Below are 21,649 nucleotides of genomic sequence, written 5' to 3' on the forward strand. Positions count from 1 at the left end.
GGCAGGACGGTGGAGTTAAGGCCAGGATGTGATCAGCCATGATCGAATGGCGGGACAGACTCGATGGGCCAAATGGCCTAATTCTGCTCCGCTATCTTTTGAACTTATCAGAGGATATGAAGATATCTTGAGATCGTTGGCTCAGAGGAAAATTTTGAATTTTTCTTCTCTGTTTTTTCTAAAGTTTTTGCAATAAATAGTTGCATAGAATTTTATCTGCAGGTCTGTCTATTCCCTCACAGAAAGTGCACGGTGCAGAAAATCTTAAATTTACCATATACAAAAGTAAACAAATTATTGCATTGATAGTGGTGTGTTTCTTGACTCAATTGAAAATATGAAGAAAACACAATTCATGTGCATAACAGGCCTAAATTATTCATGATGTGATGAGATTCCATGAGAAAATTAAACCCAGAAATATGCCACTGGTGACATGAGATATTTCAGTTACTGTGTAACTGAGGAGACATGGGACGGGGGTGGGGGGTGAATTGGGAAGGCCCTATACAAGCACACAGAGCTTGCAATATGCAATTACCCCATACCTATTCAATGTGGTGCAGACAGCGTGCCAACCATGTGCAGCCTGCTCATTACCATTTTCACAGTGTGCTAGCCAGTGCTAACTACACTGTCAAGTGGCTTAATAAAGAAGCAAACTTGTGAGAGGTGAGCTGAAGTTAAAGCTAGCGTGCACCTCTTAAAGGGAGATGTGTTGTGGCTGGAGCAGGTGCTGGAAGCCCTTGTGAAGGTCACTATAATATGGAGAAAGACTGAACGATGGTACCACATGTGAAAGGGGGTACTTCAAGGTCATTGAACACTCTACTGAAGGTCTCAGTGGAGGAGGTGTCCACAGAGTTCACAGGGGACCAGGAGGCTCTGCAGGCAAAATGCTCAGAATAGCCATGGCAGTCAATGTTAGGAAACAGGCCCCAAGAACCTGGATGCAGTGCCGCAGAAGTTCAATGACCACATGAGTGGACAGGGCCAGTACATTCATCTTCAAAAGTCATATCCTACCAGTTGCATCATTAGGTTCACACAAGTGTTCAATGAACCACAATCCAACAGTCACCTACTGACAATCTCTATCAATCAGAACTCTTGCCTCACAATTATAGCTGCACCTCGCACTCACACTCTGAGTACGGATGTGAGTCTCACACACACCTCACAGCATGCACAAACTGCCAGCTATTTGTCACGATACCCTGGGCGAATGTGCGATTGATTCCAGCCCCACAAATCCCAGAGGCCCCACGCAAGTGAATTATAAGTCATATAAGGTTTGCAAAATCTGTGGCCTCTTTGACTTCTCAATACGTTATAGCCACCAGGTTTGTAGGTTGAACACAATAACTGTTGAAATATGCAGTAATTATAATGGAATAACAGCCAGTTAATCTACTACTCCTCCCTTTTACATCCCACCGCAACACAGTATATGGTGCTGCTAGCTTTAGACAACAAAACCCATTGCGGCACCCGAGAGATGGTGTGTGATATACCATCAATTACGGCACGAGGGTGAGATCAAGTGAATGAAGGCTTTAATACGCAAATAACTTAGCTCGCCAGAGATTTCAGTACAAACTGAGCGCCACCCACTGGATGCAACATTATATCAAGCCCCAGGGAGGCGGAGCCAGAGGCGCCAGAGGCCCACCGGGGTTCCAACCCAAGCCTTAAAGGCATATCACACCAAACTTTGAAGGCATATTCACCACATTCACCCCCTGTTTAAAAAAACACGAAGTCCGTAGGGGGTGACGTGGGATCAAATGTTCAGTCTATCAGGAGGCCTGATCGTCCTCTTTGACCTCCTCAGCTCAGGCAGTGGTACGGTGGGCACAGATGTCATCAATGATGGGAGCACGGCGGTCGGAGCTTCCGTCTGGCGTGTTGAAGGTGGTTGGGGAGCAGGGGCTGGGTGGGTGGCTGGGGGCGACAGTGCAGGCGTGGGGAGGGGGGGAAATGGAGGCGCGGGAGGGGTGTGGTTGGTGGTGTTGCTCGTTGTGTTCTTTCTTTAATTGGCTGTTAATGGCGGTTAATATAGTCGCCTTCCTTAATTCTAATTACGCTTGCTCAAGAGTTGCCAGGTATCTTTCGATACCGCCACAAGGTTCAAAACCGAATACTGATCAAAGACTCGATACACCAGTTAGTAAGTTTGAAATCAATGCTCATTTATTTACACACACAGTCAAATATACTCATGCATAAAACTCTACCAACTAAACTATCCCTGCTTCTAAAGCCTATACTTAGCTTCGGGCGCCCACTCAGTCAGAGGAACAATGGCCGTTGTCCGGTTCTGAGGCTGCTGGGGTTGAGCTGGTATGGAATAGCAGCTAAGATCGTCTGTCTCGTAGCGTGCGTTGACTTTGGACTTACTTGTTCTGGTGCAGCTGCTAGGCAGGTCTCTCCTCGCTGAGAGCCAAGGCCAAGAGAGCGATTCTCTCTCGAGGGCTTCTTATAACTGAAGGGGGCTTCGCGCGCTTTTGGGCGGGCCTTGAACTTGGCTCCAATTAATTGGACCGCAACTTGATCATTGGTATCGATCTCGACCAATAAAGGGGTAGGTGCCCTGATTGCTGGGCGTGTCCTAGGTGGCTTTGGCCTGCTTTGTTCTAGTCTCCTCTGGCACCGGGGTGTCTGCCTTGGTATTGTTTATTTAAATGTTATCTTTTTGTCCCCGGAGATGGCTCATTAGTATGGTAATGACTTTGCAGTATCGGTCTTGTCTGGGAGCTACAGCTCCAATCAACAGACAAACCTTGCACCTGCTTGCTTTCTCAGCATTGTCCATTTTCCCTGCATTCTTTGCAAAGTGTCCATTTTGTAATCGGGACGTGGCCATCCCAGATGGCTACAGTGGCGACTGGTGATGCAGGGATGCAGGGGAAACATTGGCGGGGGAACCAGATGCCGTAGGGAAACCACATCTTGCCGTCCATCAGAATGAGCAACATGGGCGCACTGGGGGTTAGCATGTAGCAGCTGGACCCGCTCGACTAGGGGATTGGTCTTATGGCTCCTCACATGCCTCCGGAGAAGAACAAGTCCCGGAGTTGTCAGCCAGGATAGAAGCGAGACCCCGGAGATGGACCTCCTAGGGAAAATAAACAAGCAATTGTGAGGGGTCTCGTTCGTGGCCGTGTAGAGGAGTGATCTAATGGAGTGGAGCACATTGGGTAGTACCTCCTGCCAGTGGGGAATTGGGAGACTTCTAGTCCGAAGGGCCAGAAGGACAGCCTTCCAAACCGTCGCGTTCTCCATCTCCAACTGCCCATTTCCCCGGGGGTTGTAGCTGGTCGTCCTGCTCGAGGTGATGCCCTACTGAGCAGGAACTGATGCAGCTCATCGCTCATGAACGATGTACCCCGGTCGTTGTGGATGTAAGTGGGGAAACCGAACAGAGTGAAGATGCTGTGCAGTGCCTTTATAACAGTGGCCGAGGTCATGTCGGGGCAGGGGACAGTGCATGCAAAGTGGGAGTACTCGTCAATGACGGTTAAGAAATAGACATTGCGGTTGGTGGATGGAAGGGGCCCTTTGAAGTCAATACTTAGGCGCTCAAAGGGCCTGGAGCCTTCACCAGGCAAGCCTTGCCTGGCCGATAGAAGTGCGGTTTGGACTCCGCGCAGACTTGGCAGTCCTTGGTCATGGCCCTGACCTCCTCGATGGAGTAGGGAAGATTGCAGGCCTTAATATAGTGGGAAAGCCGGATGACCCCCAGGTGACAGAGGTCATTGTGGATAGCCTGCAGTCGATCCTCTTGTGCATGTACCGCGGGACAGGGCATCTGGGGGCTCGTTGAGTGCCCCCGGCCGATACTTAATGTCGTAAGTGTAGGTGGAGAGTTCCATTCTCCACCTCAATATCTTATCATTCTTGATCTTGCCCCACTGTGCGTTGTCGAACATAAAGGCGACCGACTGCTGGTCGGAGTCAGAGGGGTTCCAACCCAAGCCTTAAAGGCATATCACACCAAACCTTAAAGGCATATCACCTATCTGGTGAATACATTCACCACAGTCTGGGACTCAGTTCGATTGGTTGGCTGGTAGCCAATGAATTTGCCAAAAGGCTGTATTCTGCATTCTGCCCCATGATAGGTGGTGATTGAGACCTACGCGAGTGGAATGATTTCAGAGACCCAAGGGAAGCAGAGTTGAGACCTGGACTCACAGCATCAAGGACCTGCTCCCCCTCTTCTCTCTTTTTCTCCAGCAAGTTGATGTATGTCTGAACCTACAGAGAACCTGAATGAATGAATCTACAGGGAGACCATTGCAGGCTGTAAACAGAGACCTGAATATGAAAGATTACTTGGAAGCAAGGTGTGCTTAAATACAGACATCAGAAACAAATACTCTTTTTCCTTTTACTTATTATTTTCAACCCTCTTCTCCCCTCTGTGTTTTTCTGCCTTGTATGTATCTGTGTATAGACGGTGGGCACAAGGTAATGTGCAAATTAGGAATTAGGTTATAGTTAACCAGTTTTATTTGCTGCATATTTCATTATAGTTCTTGTTATAAATAAAATGTTTAAGATTACAAACCTGGTGACTGTAATTATTGGACGACAAAGGGCCAAAGACTTTGGGTATTTTTCCAAGAATTAGTAGTTAATTCAATCGTGTTGGGGCTCCAGGTCAAAGAGGGGCTGGAAGTTCTAAACTAGAGTTTTATAATGGACTCGGAATATTAACCTTGGTTTCTCTCCACAGATGCAGGAGTACCGATTAAGTTTTTCCAGCATTTTCTGTTTCTATTTCAGACTTCGAGCATACACCCCATTGAACTTTTATCATTACTGTTGTGTTTGGTCTTCTATACCTTACAAAGGATTCCACCCAAAAAAACTTGACTGTCCGAAACAGAATCTTTATTGAGTCTTGTGTGGAAAGATAGCAATCTGTTGCAGAGCACATTGTCATGGAGTCTGCTCATTACTCCTCTGGAATGTCACAGCGCAGACCATTCATTTGTCTGCCTCACTACTATCTGCAATGTTCTGATCGTGGTTGGATATGCCTCCCCTTATATAGGAGTTGCTGGTCACATGACCTTGGTCTTGAGTCCGCATGGTGTGTCTGCACCACCATCTGCTGGTTGGAGGTCACACACCATCCATCTATAATATTGCCCACAGGCATATCACCACAATTACCAAGTTTTAGTCTGGCTGTGAACTCCACTTTTTTGGAGAAACCATCAGTTTTGACTTAATGTTGTCACCAGAATTGGGAGGTAGATTTTGATCTTCATTACCTGGGCAGTATTCCAGCAGATTCATCCTTTATAGAAATCTTGACTTTTCTACCATTCAATCAGAACTCATTCAACTATCGGGAATTCCTCCTCCAGATTACCACCTGGGTGCTGGAGATACACGTTAGCCTCAAGCATGAAAAAAAGGCAGTTGGATAAATGTTACCAGGAAGTCAAAGACACGGGAGACCTCTTTAAGATAAGTTCCTCGCCAGGCTGAAGACTCGGGCTCAGAGAGATGGTTGTGTTTGGAGTTCAGTAAATGCCTTTTGAAGTGGGTGTCGCATTCACAATCACTTTTAAGGATCATTGCATGAACATATGCCATATCGCTGGAAACAAGCAACTCTGATCATATCTGCATCTATTGCAGAATAAAACTGCATCTGAATTAATTCACTGCGCCTTCTGTGCTGCAACATTCGATTCCTCCATGATTGAGTGATAATTGTTCATCCTCGTTATGGGTCTTAGCTGTGGTATCCTTGGTCAAGATCAATAGAGACTGCTGGAGGCAAGGCTGTTGGCAAACTTTACTCTGTATTAAACATTTTTTAACTATCTCCAGGACGAGGCTGAGCTCGGGGCTTCACAGAACCATCTTTCAGTAGGCGATGTCACCCTGTGATCTTACTTCACTGATGATGTACATTGTATATTTACAAATTTTCATAGAATTTACAGTGCAGAAGGAGGCCATTTGGCCCATCGAGTCTGCTCCGGCTCTTGGAAAGAGCACCCGACCCAAGGTCAACACCTCCACCCTATCCCCATAACCCAGTAACCCCGCCCGACACTAAGGGCAATTTTGGACACTAAGGGCAATTTATCATGGCCAATCCACCTAACCTGCACATCTTTGGACTGTGGGGGGAAACCGGAGCACCCGGAGGAAACCCACGCACACACGGGGAGGATGTGCAGACTCCGCACACAGTGACCCAAGCTGGAATCGAAACTGGGACCCTAAAGCTGTGAAGCAATTGTGCTATTCACAATGCTACCGTGCTGGGTAATATTAACCCTTTACGCTACACCTCCACCCCATCACCCTCCACCCACCCCCCTCAAGTCTGTGACTCTAATCAATACATTGGGCCATACCTAATATTTAATCTTTAATAATCTTTTTTGTCACAAGTAGGCATACATTAACACTGCAATGAAGTTGCTGTGAAAAGTCTGTAGTCGCCACACTCCGGCGCCTGTTTGGGTACACGGAGGGAGAACTCAGAATGTCCAATTCACCTGACAGCACATCTTTGTGGGAGGGAACCGGAGCACCCGGAGGAAACACACGCAGACACAGGGAGAACGTGCAGATTCCACACAGGCAGTGACCCAAGCGGGAATCAAACCTGGGACCCTGGACCTGTGAAGCAACAGTGCTAACCACTATGCTCCCATGCTGCCCACTGGGATCCAGGGCACCATACCTCAAAGATGCACCGGTGGAATTCCCTTCGGAGGTTTCCAGGTAAACATTTGCATGACAATTGCCCAGAGGTGCAAACTTCCCCTGGGCAATTGGCCTGCTCTGGGAATCATTTATGTGATTTAATAAATGTGATTTAAATCACAAACGTTTGATGGTTCCGACTAGATTATGCCCGCAGGCCAAATTTTTCAGCTGTTGTCGCCTGTGGAATGTTCCCCTCCCGCCGACGGTTGTGGGTTTCCCCGTGAGGGGGTGCACTGAATTGGAGCCCCATTGACAATGGCAGGATCTTCTGTACCAATGCTGGGTCACCTCCATGGCCATGAATCACGCTGCAGCAGGGCGGAAAACCCCTCCCTTAGTCACCCAGAAAAAGTGTGAAGAATTAAAGCCTCTTTTAACTTCTGAGTAACGATTGCACTCATTGACCCTTGAGGAGTCTTGCTTCATTGCTAGCTACCCTCGACAACCACTGCACGGAACACCTGCACCTTCTCCAACCTCAGAGAGGTCTCCCTCCACTACCCGACCAACCCTCTCTCCACCAGCCCCCCCCCCCCCCCCCCCCCAGCAGGACTTCTCCCAGCCCCACAGTTGCTTTTCCCCCTGCCCACACCGACTAGGCCTGACACTCACCTCTCCCTCCCCCCACTCCCCCAAGGGCCAAACTGAACCAATGCACCCACGCGCCCCCACGGGCAAGGTCCGACTAAACCCAAACTGACGCCACCCCTGAGGCCCGATCTAAATCCCAGAGTCCCGAAATACTCCCCCCAAGGCTTAACACTTGCTGGAGCTTCAACTCCTCCACCCCACTATGGTCAGATAACCCCCCCCCCAAGTGAGCTCTGACCCGACATGAAGCCCCACTGAAGCTTCACCCAACACATCCCCAAGGCCCAATCCCCCCCCGAGGCCTGACCCACCTCTGCCCCCTGAGGTCCGACAATGTTCTCCCCCCTCAACATGTAGATGGTGGACAAGCTTTGGCGAGTCGGGAGGTGAGTTACTTGCTGCAGAATTGCCCAGCTTTGACCTGCTCTTGTTGCCACAGTATTTATATGGCCAGGCTAGTTCCGTTTCTTGAAATGATCAATGCTATATTAGGTACAAATTATTTTCAGAAATGCAATTGATAATAATCTTTATTACTGTCACAAGTAGGCTTACTGTCTGTGTGGAGTCTGCACGTTCTCCTCATGTGTGCGTTGGTGTCCTCTGGCTGCTTCAGTTTCCTCCCACAGTCCAAAGATGTGTGGTTTAGGCGGATTGGCCATGCTAAATTGCCTTTAATGTCCAATAAAAAGGTGGATTGGGATTACTGGGTTAAGGGGATGGGGTGGAGGAGGTGTAGTGCTTGAGTGGGGTGCTCTTTCCAAGGGCCGGTGCAGACTCGATGGGCCGAATGGCCTCCTTCTGCACTGTACATTCGATGGAATAAATTCCTAATTGCAGTATAGGTAAGATACCTGGAAAAGAAAGAAACGGATGTCAGAATTGGGTGATGTACGGGACTCGAAGGTCCCAAACGGGGCTTTCCTCGCATTACCTTCTGCTTTTGTGAGTCAACTATGAAGATGTTCGGTGGATTGGCCATGCTTAAATTTCTCCTTAGTGTCCAAAGATGTGCCGGTTAGGTGAAGTTACAGGATTACGAGGATAGGGCGGGGAAGTGGACCTTTCAGAGGGTCGGTACAGACTCGGTGGGCCGAATGTCCTTTCTGGGGCTGATTTAGCACAGTGGGCTAAGACAGCTGGCTTGTAATGTACAACAAGACCAGCAGCGCGGGTTCAATTCCCGTTCCAGCCTCCCCAAACAGGTGCTGGAATGTGGCAATGAGGGGCTTTTCACAGTAACTTCATTGAAGCCTACTTTTGACAATAAGTTATTATCATTCTGCGCTGTAGAGATTCGATGGAAAGTGCCTATTTGTGAATCACTGGCCGATGGAAACATGTCCCTCTTTTGTCTCCCATTCTAAAGTATGGAATCTCAGTGCGCTTTTGAAGGTCATTCTGCTCTGTGAAAATAACTGGGAGGATGTTATAAATTAACTTGAATCTACTGAAGTTAAATTGATTTTACATTGATTGGAATTCCGTTATTTAAAAAAAAATGCCAAAAATGAATACTTGAATGATCTCTGCTAATTGAAATCCAAACTCGAGGTACGCTTGGCAGATTCTTCCTTCAAAGATCCATCAGGTAATGAAATAAAAAATAGAAGGTGTAACATTTAAATCATTTTTATAGCTAGTGCTCTCCAATGCACCGCAAAGTGCATTCCTCTCCGCTGACAGCGGTGAGCACTGGTGCTGATGGTGTTGGGAGTATGATTTAGAGGTTTATAAATTGAATCTCTCAATCCTGTGGCATAAAATTGAATTGTGTATGGACAGAGTGTCCATTACAAAGTATTTAATGTATGTGAATAGCTTTTATGCATACCATAATCAACTTAAATCGCATTATTGAATGATACAAATCCTATTCTGACTAATGCATGTCTTTCTTTGACACATCGAAGTGTAGTGTTCAACCGGAATCTCAAAGGACAGCTAACATGTCACTTAACTAAGTGGAGGGAAGAATTGTCCTCTGAAGCTCTTAAAAAGCCAAAAGTGCCTTCTCAATTCAGAATTAAAAATTCATCTGGGGTGCTGTTTGGCAGCTTTCATCACCACAGGACTAAATGCGTTTCTCTGGAAAAAAAAATCCTAAGTAGAATTCTTTGATAACCTTGAAAGAAATATTAGTTCTGATAATCATCCTTGATGGCTGATTGGGCTACCAAAATGACCTTGCTGGTTATAATGGAAGTTTTGGTCGCATTCTGAATTGCGGGTTTTGGAAAAGAACAAAAAAATTGCTGCCTCGCACGCAAGTACTAAAGCCGGCATTTCAGCCGACGAGAGAAATTTTAGCAAAACCAACACTAATTTCTGTGAAGTCCTTTGCTGAACTGCACTAATCCATCCCGTACCCTTAACTAAAACACTGCGAAAACTAATTGTTGAGAATGGGGCTCGTTAGCATTAACCAATTTACCTTTTTACAAGCCCAGAAACCCTCTACTCCAGCACAGCTGTAAATCTGCCTGCAGCTGTGTAGCGTGAAGTCTACCCCACCATCAGCTGCAACTTGAATCCAGGATCTTTCCAATTTATTTTTCTTTGATCCAACACCCAATCAACATAAAATAATTCTTTGAACTTCAGTTGCACATTTTGGCCTGAAAATTACTTCTGGCATTAACTGTAATACTTGTTTTACTCGAGGGTTCCAGGTCATTAATTTCAGGAATGTGATGTAGCACATTGTGTTGAACCATTAATTGCAAGCTGCCAAACTCCTGCTCAAAAGTCAGAGATTTCAGTGCACCGCTGTGCTGAAGATGCATGTTAGGGTAGTTAACATTATTGCAGCAATAAGAGAAACTTAAGTGAAACGTGCATCATATTGCACAATCTATGAATTATTGAATTAATGATCGCTTATTGTCACAAATAGGCTTCAATGAAGTTACTGTGAAAAGCCCCCTAGTTGCCACATTCCAGCACCTGTTCGGGGAGGCCGGTATAGGAATTGAACTCGCATTGCTGGCATTGTTCTGCATTACAAGTCAGCTGTTTAGCCCACTGTGTGAAGTCAACCTGGCTGTAATGGGTCTGGAGTCAAAAGTAAGACAGCAGATTTTCTTGCCCAAAGGATATGAGAGAATCAGATGGGTTTTTACAACAATCGACAATGATTTTTTGATTCCAGGTTTTTATTGACTTCAAGTTTCACCATCTGCCCCATGTGGGATTTGAACCCAGGTCCCAAGAGCCTGGGTATCTAGATTACTCGTCCATTGACAATACCATGATGCCACTGGCAATGGCAAAGAACCATTGAACAGTTATGGCACAGAAAAAGGTCACCGTGCACACAGTGTCTGCGCCAGCTGAAACAAATCTAGCCGCCCATTCTAATCCCACTTTCCAGCACCTTGTCTGTAGAATTGCAGGTTAGAGCACTTCAGGTGTACAGCCAGGTACCTTTTTAGATGAGTGAGTGACTCTATCTCAACAATCAATTCAGGCAGTGTATTCCAGGCTCCTGTCAACCACTGAGTGTACTTTTGTCACCCCTAGTATCTTCTCTAATTTTTTTACCAATTAACTTAAATTTGTACCCCCTGGAAATTGACCTCTCCACAAGCAGAAACAAATCTTCCCTGACGAGTCTATTTAGGCGCCATATAATTTTGTACATCTTAATCAAGTCACGCCACAGCCTCCCCTGTTTGAGAAAAACCAAACCGAGCCTACTAAAGTTTTCCTCAAAGCTGCAGTTTTCACGCCTTGGCAACATTCTTGTAAATCTCTTCTGCACACTCCTCAAAGCACGTATGTCCTTCCTATAATGCGGTGACCACAGCTGAAAACAAATCTCCAGCTGTAGTCGAACCAGCAATTTATACAGTGCCAGCAGATTCCTGCTTTTGTACACCTCGAGCAATAATGGAAAGAATTCCATGTGCTTCTGAGCTGATCGCAGGTTTAGCTCACTTGGCTAGACAGCTGGTCTGTGATGCAGAATGAGGCCAGCAGTGTGGGTTCAATTCCCATACCGGCTGAGGTTATTCACGAACAACTTTGTCCCTTGCCTGAGGTGTGGTGATCCTGAGGGTGGAATTTTCCGTCTGTTTATGCTGGCGGATCTTCCGGTGCCACTGATGGTGCACCTCCCCCATCGCAGCTTTCTCGGTGGTGGGGGAGGGGTTGCATTCAGCGGGAAATTCCGTTGACAAATGACAGGTCCAGAATATCCATGAAACACGTGGCGAGGATGTGGTAAATCCTGCTTTTAAAGATTCTGCAACGGCAGATGGGGATCAACGTGGGAAAATGTGAGGTTGGCACAGTGGTTAGCACTGCTGCGTCACAGCGCCAGAGACCTGGGTTCAATTCCGGGTGACAGTGTGGAGTTTGCACGTTCTTCCCATGTCTGCTTGGGTTTCCTTCGGGTGCTCCTGTTTCCTCCCACAGACCAAAGAAGTGCAGGTTGGGTAGATTGGCCATGCTAAATTGCCCCTTTGTGTCCAAAAGGTTTGGTGGGTTACTGGTTATGGGGATGTGTGGGAGCCTGACCCCAGGTAGGGTGCAGACTCAGTGGGTCAAATGGCCTCTTCCTGCACTGAAGGGATTCTATGATAATTTAAGAGCACTTAAGAGGAGGAACTTCGTTCTCTTGCACAGAGAGTAGCTGAGGCTGAGTTTTTGAATATATTCAAGACTGAGTTGGACAGATTTCTGATCAACAAGAGTGTCAAAGGTTATGGGAGCATGCAGCGAAGTGGAGATTAGGCCACAGTCAAATCAGCCATGAACGGGGAACCGGCTCGATGGGCCCAATGGCCTACTCATTCTCCTGTTCCTTATGATCTTCTGATAAAAGTGTGAAGAGGAAGAAAATAATTTGGTTCTGTTGCATAAGATTAGATACCAAATACTCTGCACAGCTGGATAAACCTAATGCCACAATGCAATTTAATGAGGCCTTTCAAACGTTGATGCTAGCTTGCCTCGCATTGTGTGTTAATATTTAGACAATGTTAACAGTCCAGCACTTACACACAATAAATTGCATGGTGTTGCAGGAATGTTTACCTGACTAATTTAATGTTGAATTCATTATTTAAAACAAGGCAGTGGTAACTAGTTAGAATATAGAACTTCAGGTGGCACGGTGGCGCAATGGTTATCAGAGGGTAGGTGGTGGCATAGTGGTAGTGTCACTGGGCTAGTAAACCAGAGACCCAGAGTAATGTTCTGGGGTCCCAGGTTCAAATCCCACCACAGCAGATGGTGAAATTTGAATTCAATAAAAAAAATATGGAATTAAAACTCTAATGATGGCCGTGAAACAATTGCCGATTGTTGTAAAAAACCCATCTGGTTCATTAAACCAATCCCTAAAGGGAAGGAAATCTGTCATCCTTACCTGGTCTGGCCTACATGTGACCTCCAGATCCACAGCAAGGTGGTTGACTCTTAACTGCCCCCTCTAGGGCAATTAGGGATGGGCAATAAATGCTGGCTCAGCCAGCGACGCCCAAGTCCCATGAATGAATAAAAGAAAAACTGCTGCCTCACAGCGCCGAGGAACCAGGTTCAATCCCAGCCCCGGGTCACTATCCGTGTGATGTTTGCACATTCTTCCCGTGTCAGCTTGAGTCTCACCCCTACAAACCATAGATGTGCAAGGTAGTTCGACTGGCCACACTAAAAAAATAGAATTTCTCACCATATGCAGTTGTTGAGGTAAGTTCCATTGGTGTATTTAAGTGGGAGAAGAGAATAAACAGGCCTGTCAGTAGAGTTAGATGAAGAATAGCAGGAGGAGGCTTGTGTGGAGTATTAAGTCCACAGCAGATGCTGGCTCTCCAATCAACACTCAAACACCTCGACAAGGACAGTGATGTGAGACTGCTGATCATAGACTACAGCTCCATCTTCAACACCATTATCCTGACAAGACTTATAACCAAACTCTGCAATCTTGGACTTGACCCCTCCCTGGGCAACTGGATCCTTGATTTCCTCACCAACAGACTGTAATCTGTCAGGATAGGCAACAGCACCTCCTCCACAATATTCCTCAACACCAGGGCCCCGCAGGATGTGTGCTCAGTCCTCTACTGTACTCCCTATACACACACGACAGTGTGGCAAGATTTAACTCCAACTCAATCTATAAGTTTGCAGATGATACAACTGTGCTGGGTCATATCTCAAACAACGACGAATCAGGCTACAGGAGGGAGATAGATCACTTGGTTGCATGGTGTCCCGAAAACAACCTCTCTCTAAATGTCAGAAAGACCAAGAAACTGATCATCGACTTCAGGAAGCGTAGCACGACACACCCTCCCATCTGCATCAATGGCTCCGAAATGGAGATGGCCGATAGCTTTAGGTTCCTGGGGGTCACCATCACCAACAGTCTGTCCTGGTCCACTCACGTTGATGCAACAGTCAAGAAAACCCAACAACATCTCTACTTCCTACGGAAGCTAAAGACATTTGGCATGTCTGCATCAACTCTCACAAACATCTACAGATGTGCCATAGAGAGCATCCTATCCGGCTGCATCACAGCTTGGTATGGCAACTGCTCGGCCCAAGATCGCAAGAAACTGCAGAGTGTGGTGAACTCAGCCCAAAGCATCACACAAGCTTGCCACCCGAGTGGGCACCAATCAGCTTGTCTGCCTCTGATTGTTGTCATGGGAATTTCCCTTTAGGAAATGTGTGCCATATCAAATGGCTTCAGTGATGTAATTGTGTAGGTGGAACTGGGCTGTGGTCTGGCTTTCACTTTCCCTTTGAGCTGGGGGCTGGATGTGGCTCTGAGTTTTACTTTCAGTTTTACACTGTTGGAAGCTGGATTCAGACAAAGGAGGCTTATCGTCTCTCTCTCGCTCTCTCTCTCTGTATGTTAAAAAGTGTCCAGATCATTTGATAATTTAAAAGTGATACCTGTTTTCTGCAAAGAATTCAAACCTACTGTTTTGTTAAAAGGGAATTTTATGGTCTTGGATGTTGTTATCAAATTGAGGCAGTTGAAAGGGAAGTTATTGAGGGAGATAACTATAGCTGTGTGGGGGATGTTTTTGTGTGTGTTTATGAAATGTGAACTGAACTTGTAGAATAAACTTTGTTTTGTTTAAAAGTGCTTCAGGCCTTGTTCAATAACATCTGAAAGGTAGGCCCTTATGCTCCTCATAACCAAAATCTATAAACAATTGTGGGTCAGGTGAACTCCATGATACACTTTGGTGTTCTCTGAACTCTGGCCCATAACATTGTGGTGAAAGGTGATGGCCCTAGTTTGCTCAGCTGCGACCGTTACAGCACCTCCGCATTGATTGGCAGAAGGTTTTCTGAATGGGCTCGGGGAGTCCTCAACACAGCACCACGGCATCTTCAATACCGGGCTCTAAACAATCCGTGGTGCCATGATGAAGATCCATGAGGACTCTACGGTGCAACTAAGGTATTTTCGTGCTCGCCTGGTTCCCTATGCGCTACTGCCGAAGGTAGTGGCGCAACTCAGTCGGCTCGAAGGCCTGTGGATCACCTCGCTGGTGAAGTTTACGGATTGGGCAGCACAGGTTGTCCCTGTCATGAAGTCCGACGGCACGGTTCGCCTCTGCAGCGATAACAAATTGACTGTGAATAGAGCCTCCAAGCTGGACCAGTACCCGATTCCATGGATTGAGGACCTATATGCCAAGTTGGCCAGTGGTCAGTCACACACCAAGTTCAATATGAGCTGCACTTACCTCCAGTTGATGCTGGACCCGGAATCTCATCAGGATGTGATGTTGAACATGCGTCGAGAGCTATGAGTGTACGAGGTTGCCTTTTGGGGTATCACCAGCCTGCGGCATTTTCCAGGGCATGATAGAGAATATTCTATGGGGTTACCACATGTGGCAGTCCATCTGGACAAAGTTTTAGTCATGGGAATACCTGAACAGGACCACCTGCGTCACCTGGATGAGGTGTCCGTCACTTTGAGGGGTCTGGTGTTCGCCTCATTCATGGCTGAGAAGTGACCATCTTGGTTATTACGTGGACTTCCAGCCAGTTAAGACAACGTGCGGGTCATTCCATAGGCCCCTGTGCCAGGAGGTGCGACAGAGCTCCCTTTCATACCTGTAGCTCATAAATCACTATGGGAAATTCATCCTGGACCTTGTGACTATGTTGTGACTTGTGATTGCACAATTTACGGAAAAAAAAGATCCAGGAGTTGGTTTGGGGGGAGCCGCAGGAGACGTTGTTCGCTGAGCTAAAAGGGAGACTCACTTCTTCTCACCTTCTGACTGAAGTTAACCCCACAAAACCACTCTTGGTCACCTGTGATGTCTCGCCAGACGGTCTCAGCACCGTGTTGTCTCATAGGATGGGCGAGGGGAAGTAGCGTCCAATCTCTTTTGCCTCGAGGACACTGGCCGCAGCTAAGCACAATTATGGCCATATAGAGTAGGAGGGCATGGTCGTGGTTTTCGCCATAAAGATGTTTCACCAATATGTCTATGGGCGTTGGTACACCGTATTGACCGATCACAAGCTGCTGCTGGGATTGATCAAAGAGGACAGGGCCATTCCACCTCTAGCGTCGGCCAGAATTTAACGATGAGCCTTCTTAATGGCGGCATATGAATGTGCACTGGAACACTGCCCTGGAATGCAAATCACGGTGTCTGATGCATTGAGCAGGCTACCACTTCTGACGAGACAGCCGACGCAGCCCAGAATCAATGGGGTCATCACTACAATGCATTTTATGGATATGCTGTTGGTCACAGAAGCCCAGATACATGCTTGGACACAGGCCGACCATCTGGTAGCCAAGGTTCGGCATATCGTGTTGTATGGAGCCCAGCATCACGCCTTTCCCAGTAAACTGACTGCCTTGACTTTGAAGATCACTGAGTTCAGTGCGGAGGATGCTATACTCCATTGGGGACCATGTGTGGTGGTTTCACTCAAAGGACAAGCCCTATCTTGGCGGATCTCCATAACGGATACTCCGGCATATCGAAGATGTAGATGCCTGGCCAAAATTACATGTGGAGCCAGGGTTGGATGCGGATCAGCTCGCCCAACAATACAAAGTGTACTCGGAGTAGCAGAAGCTTGCATCTGCAGCATCGCTTCATCCTTGGGAGTGGCCGGGTCGGCTGTGCGTTCGTTTACATACCGTTTGCCAGCCCTTTTCAGGGGTCCATGTTCCTCCTCCTCATCGGCGCACACTCCAAACGACTGGATGTTCACCAGATGTAATCAATGACTTTGAGGGCGATTGTCAAGAAGCCCAGGCACAGCAACCTGGAGGTAGAGGGCTCTGATCGTTTACTTGTGCAGAGTTTGGTAACTTCCTGCGGACAAATGGAGTGCGCCCCATCAGCCCACTTCAAATGGTTTGGCCGAAAGAGCGGTCAAGGCGTTCAAGCGTGGCATGAACCAAATAGATCCCGGTATCCCTAACATGCGCTCTCTTTTCTGCCACTGCTTCATGCCACACGCCACCAACGGTGTGGCATTGTCCGAACGTCTCATCGGATGTTGGCTTCAAACTCGCCTCTACCTGATGTTGCCCAACATCGGCTGGGAGGGACGCCATGAGCAGGAGCCACTGGGGCGTTGCCGTGTCGAGCATGCCTCACCTGGACCTAAATCGTACCAGTTAACACGGTCCACACGCTCAACTTCGGAGACAGTGCCAAGTGGGTCCCTGGCACTATCATTCAGCAGACCTGGCTGGTGTCATAACAAGTTTGTGTGCAGGACCAGGAATCGAATAGGCACCTCTATCATCTCTGTGGTAGGAGTCTTGTGATGTGCGCCACCGCCCGCCCCTGAAGGCGCTGGGACCACCCCCGGCTGGTACAGTGCCGGTGACTCTGCAGGCGCTGTCCCAAGGGGGAATTGACACCAAGATGGAAGATGAGGAAGATTCTGACCACGCCATGGGGGTTCAGTCACCAGACGTTTCTGACGGGGAGTCTCCTGCTGACCAACCATCGATGGTAGTCCCGCCATGATATTCAACGAGGAAGTGCCGGTCGCCAGCTCGCTACAGGCTGCCTGGCCCTGCCCTGATGATGCCAGTGAGCCAGCAACAGGCTAAGAGGTGCAGAGCTCCTCCTCTGTCGGGCACATTTTTGGACCTTGGGAGGGAGGTGGGGAGGAGGGGAAGGAAAGTTGTGTAGTGAATGTGATTCACACCGGATTATAATCTGTATATAGATGTGCCTGTATTGTAAGTGCAGTTGCACTACCTGTCCTCCAGGGGGAGTAGCTCTGGGAATGCTTCTCCCAACTCGCAAAGGGGCAAAATAAAAAATGATAAAATTCTTCGGCGGAGGATCGAACTCTCCACCTATAGTTACGATATTAAATATCGACCAGGGAAGCTCAACGAGCCCTCGGATGCCCTATCCCGCGGGACATGCACCAGCACGCAGATCAGCCGTCTGAAAGCCATCCACGTTGATCTCTGCCATCCAGGGGTCACCCGGCTCGCCCACTACATCAGAGCCCGAAACCTGCCTTTCTCCAACGAGGAGGTAAAAACTGACCCCCTTGTTGAAAAGGTGCACCTCCTCCATTCCAACCCCCAGTACGCATTTGTGGAGTTCCTGGATGGTCGCCAGGACACAGTATCCCTTCGGGACCTGGCACCCGCTGGACCCAGCCCCCCCCCCCCCCCCCCGCTGAGGAACCCCTTACCCCATTCCCTATGCTGCCGCCCCCTCGCGCCCCCGATTCCGCAAGCTCACCCCACCGGTTCCACGCGCCAGAACCAGCCCGCCCTCAGCGCCCCCAGTCTCCGGTCGAGCCAGAGGTGTATAAAGTTCGGACGAGACCTGCCCCGGAGCCTGCCATCGTACCCCAGCTCTCAACATCCACACAGCCACCGCAAGAGGCTGCAACCCCGGTGCTCCGCAGATCGAAAAGATGGTGAATGTAGTGAATGTGATTCACACCGGATTATAATCTGTATATAGATGTGTCTGTATTGTAAGTGCAGTTGCACTACCTGTCCTCCAGGGGGAGTAGCTCTGGGAATGCTCGAGTTGTAAGGGGCTTCTCCCTTGGCTCTGCCCAGGACCCCTCCCCGAAAGCTGCTGTATAAAAGATCAGTGCCACATGGTCAGCCGGCCAGTTCACCGAAAGTTCAATGGCTAATAGGCTGGCTCTGTTGTGAGTATATTAAAACCACTATTCTAATCCTACAAGCACGTGTCCGTAGAATTGTTGGTTCCAACAAGTTGAAACCCCAACGAGACCCACGGGCCAGGCAGATTAGGCTCTCCATGAGTCTTGTGGAGCATGAGCTTCCCCACAGAGGAGCGGAGCCCTGTTATCAGCCGGAGAGGAAACCAGAACATTAAATAAATAAATCTTTCGTCCCCTATGCTTCCTGTGTGTCTGTTTCTGCGAACTCAACACTGCCCATTCACTATCATCCATTTTGCATTAACACCCAAGATCAATTTCACCCCCAGGCACATTTTACCTCATGTTCGACTAGTTTCTATGAATACAGCATTTATCTTTTCGGGATGTCGCTTCTTAATTCTGCCATCGCAGTCCCTTCCACCAGATGGGCACAGGAGGAAGATGGGATGTGGAAGAACTACACCATCAATCTCGCAGCAGCTTATCTCCTTCCTGTGCTTGGTCAACAAGCCCAGCTTTTCTTCCGTTGGATGACATTATTCTTCAGAGGAAATGCTGACTTGATAGCTTTCCTCCGCTCCACTGCATTACCTCAGTGTCGCAATTGCTCTTCAAAGCTGATTGTCTGGGTTATTGATTCTGTTACTGTGTTACATGGCTTGATGTGTGTGTGTGTGTGTGTGTGTGTGTGTGTGTGTGTGTGTGTGTGTTAAAGTACACGCTTCAGCGCTTCAACTGTAAATTGGTTGCAAGAGGATTGCGAAGGGAGTGAAACAGTGCTCTTTATAACCCTCGGAAATATTCAGAAACACTCAATCAACTCCTTCAAAATGCTGAAACAGGAATTCCGAGAGCACTGATTCATCCTGATGCAGTTTGAATAGTACTTTGTTATATTTCTTCATCCAAATCTATTGCCTTTACGTTAGACGGATGTCTTATTCTCAATAAATGCGTGGTGTACATTTTGGGTTCTTTAATCCTAACTGACTCAATATGTCCTCTTACGCCAGTCCCGCCACCCCAGGGATCAGCCTGGTAAACCTTTGCTGCACTCCCTCTCGAGCAAGAACATCCTTCCGCAGTTAAGGAGACTAAAATTGCACACAATATTCCAGGTGTGGTCTCACCAAGGCCATGTATACCCCTGCTCCTGTTGACACAGTAACTTGATTGCAGTGTTAATTAAATTACTTGAAACCTCTCGCTATGAAGGCCAGTATACCATTTGTCTTCTTTACTGCTTGTAAAGAAGCACCTGCATGTTTACTTTCAGCAACTGTGTACAAGAACACCCTGGTCTCGTTGCACATTCCCCTCTCTCAATCTATAGCCATTCAGATAACAATCTGTCCTCCTGTTTTTGCGACCAAAGTGGATAACTTCACATTTATCAACATTATACTGCATCTACCATGCATTTGCCCACACACTCAGCTTGCCTAAATCATACTGAAGCATCTCCACATCCTCCTCACAGCTCACCCCCCCCCCCTCCCCCACCTAGCTTTGTGTCATCTGCAAATTTGGAGATTTTACATTTAGCTCCCACATCTAAATCATTAATATATATTGTGAATAACTGGGGACCTAGCACTGATCCTTGCAGTACCCCAATCGTTACTGCCTGTCACTTGGAAAAATACCCATTTATTCCTACTGTTTGCTATCTGCCAACTAGTTTTCTATCCATCTCAATATACTACCCCAATCCCATGTGCTTTAATTTTACACGCTGTTCTCTTATTTTGGATTTTGCCGAAAGCCTCCTGAAAATCCAAATCAATCTTATCCACTGGTTGTTCCTTGTCAGCTCGACTGGTTACATCCACACAGAATTCCAGTAGATTTGTCAAGCATGATTTCCCCATCATAAATCCGTGATGACTTTGTCCGAATCTGCCACTGTCTTCGAAGTGCTCTGCTTTAAATTTTGTATAATGGACTCTAGCATTTTCTACCGATGTCAGGCTGACTGGTCTATAACTCCCAGTTTTTTTCTCTACCTCCCTTTTTAAATAGTGCGTTACATTAGCTACCCTCCAATCTGCAGGAACTGTTCCGCAGTATAAAGAATATTAGAAGGTGGCCACCAATGCATGAGGGAGGAGGAGGTAAGATTTTTTGCTTGTTTTTAAGATTTACTCGCAAATGTAACTAAGCCTGTTCCTTTCTGAATATTGCAAAATGCCCCTAGCTCTCAAATAATTTGTTACGGTTACTTACTACTTACAGCATGGGGGAGCACAGGGGCACTGTTCCAGAATGTTTCATACAGAGAACGTGCCAAGCAAAGGTTAATTTTGATGCTGTTTTCTCCAAAATCTGTGTTTAAACTTTTGTTCCTTCGATGGCTGCTGCTATTATTCATCACCTCTCCACTGCCAGCTTTGGTGTCGCTTTGTTTTTATCAACTTAAAACTTTTTGGATGGCTGCAACATGGGTGATCGCTTTTTCTTACTGCTCCCGATTTCCGCAGATTTTTTCGGGTGCTTGCAATGTGAATCCCTTCCTCATCGCTTGTTTCCTTTGTTGATATGTGAAAAGAGAAGCTTGCAGACCATGGAAGGTACAAAACAAACAGGAGCCTTTTAGTAACTTGTGTAAGGCAGCAGTAAGAGAACAGAGGTTTATTTAACTATGCACAATATTCTGCTCTCGACTGCAATTCATTCCCAGTACAGTCCTTGCTGGGAGAACTAATGACACCAGGCAGGGCTTTGGGCCTGCTTTTAGTTTGTAACAAGCTCCAGCTCCCCTCCTATCTGGGAAGCTTGTACTCCATGACTCCTACAGGGTGATCAATAATGATTTACATGTTGTCCTCTTGAGGGCTATAACAAGCTAGTGCTAGTTTAGACTGTTATCCTGTCCAAACTAGCAATGAAGTAATTAGTGCATCATGTGATCAAACACTTAAAGTGATCTTATTCCAATTGGGAACAAACATGAATACATCATAGGCCTCAAGCATATCAGTGTACACCAGGGTCTCTCTCGGGACACCCAGGTGTGTATGTAACCATGGACGAGAGGCAAGTACTGAGTGAAATGAGTCCCTCACCACCTGCTGCTGGAGGTTTTGCAATGGAAAATGGACACCTTGAGAGCCAATGTCTCTATCTATCAGTGTCCGCTTGCCAATCAATCCAGTCTCCTCCTCTCGTGGTGTGTATATTG

The sequence above is a fragment of the Scyliorhinus canicula genome, chromosome 9, assembly GCF_902713615.1.
Source record: "Scyliorhinus canicula chromosome 9, sScyCan1.1, whole genome shotgun sequence".
NCBI classification, from domain to species: Eukaryota; Metazoa; Chordata; class Chondrichthyes; order Carcharhiniformes; family Scyliorhinidae; genus Scyliorhinus; species Scyliorhinus canicula.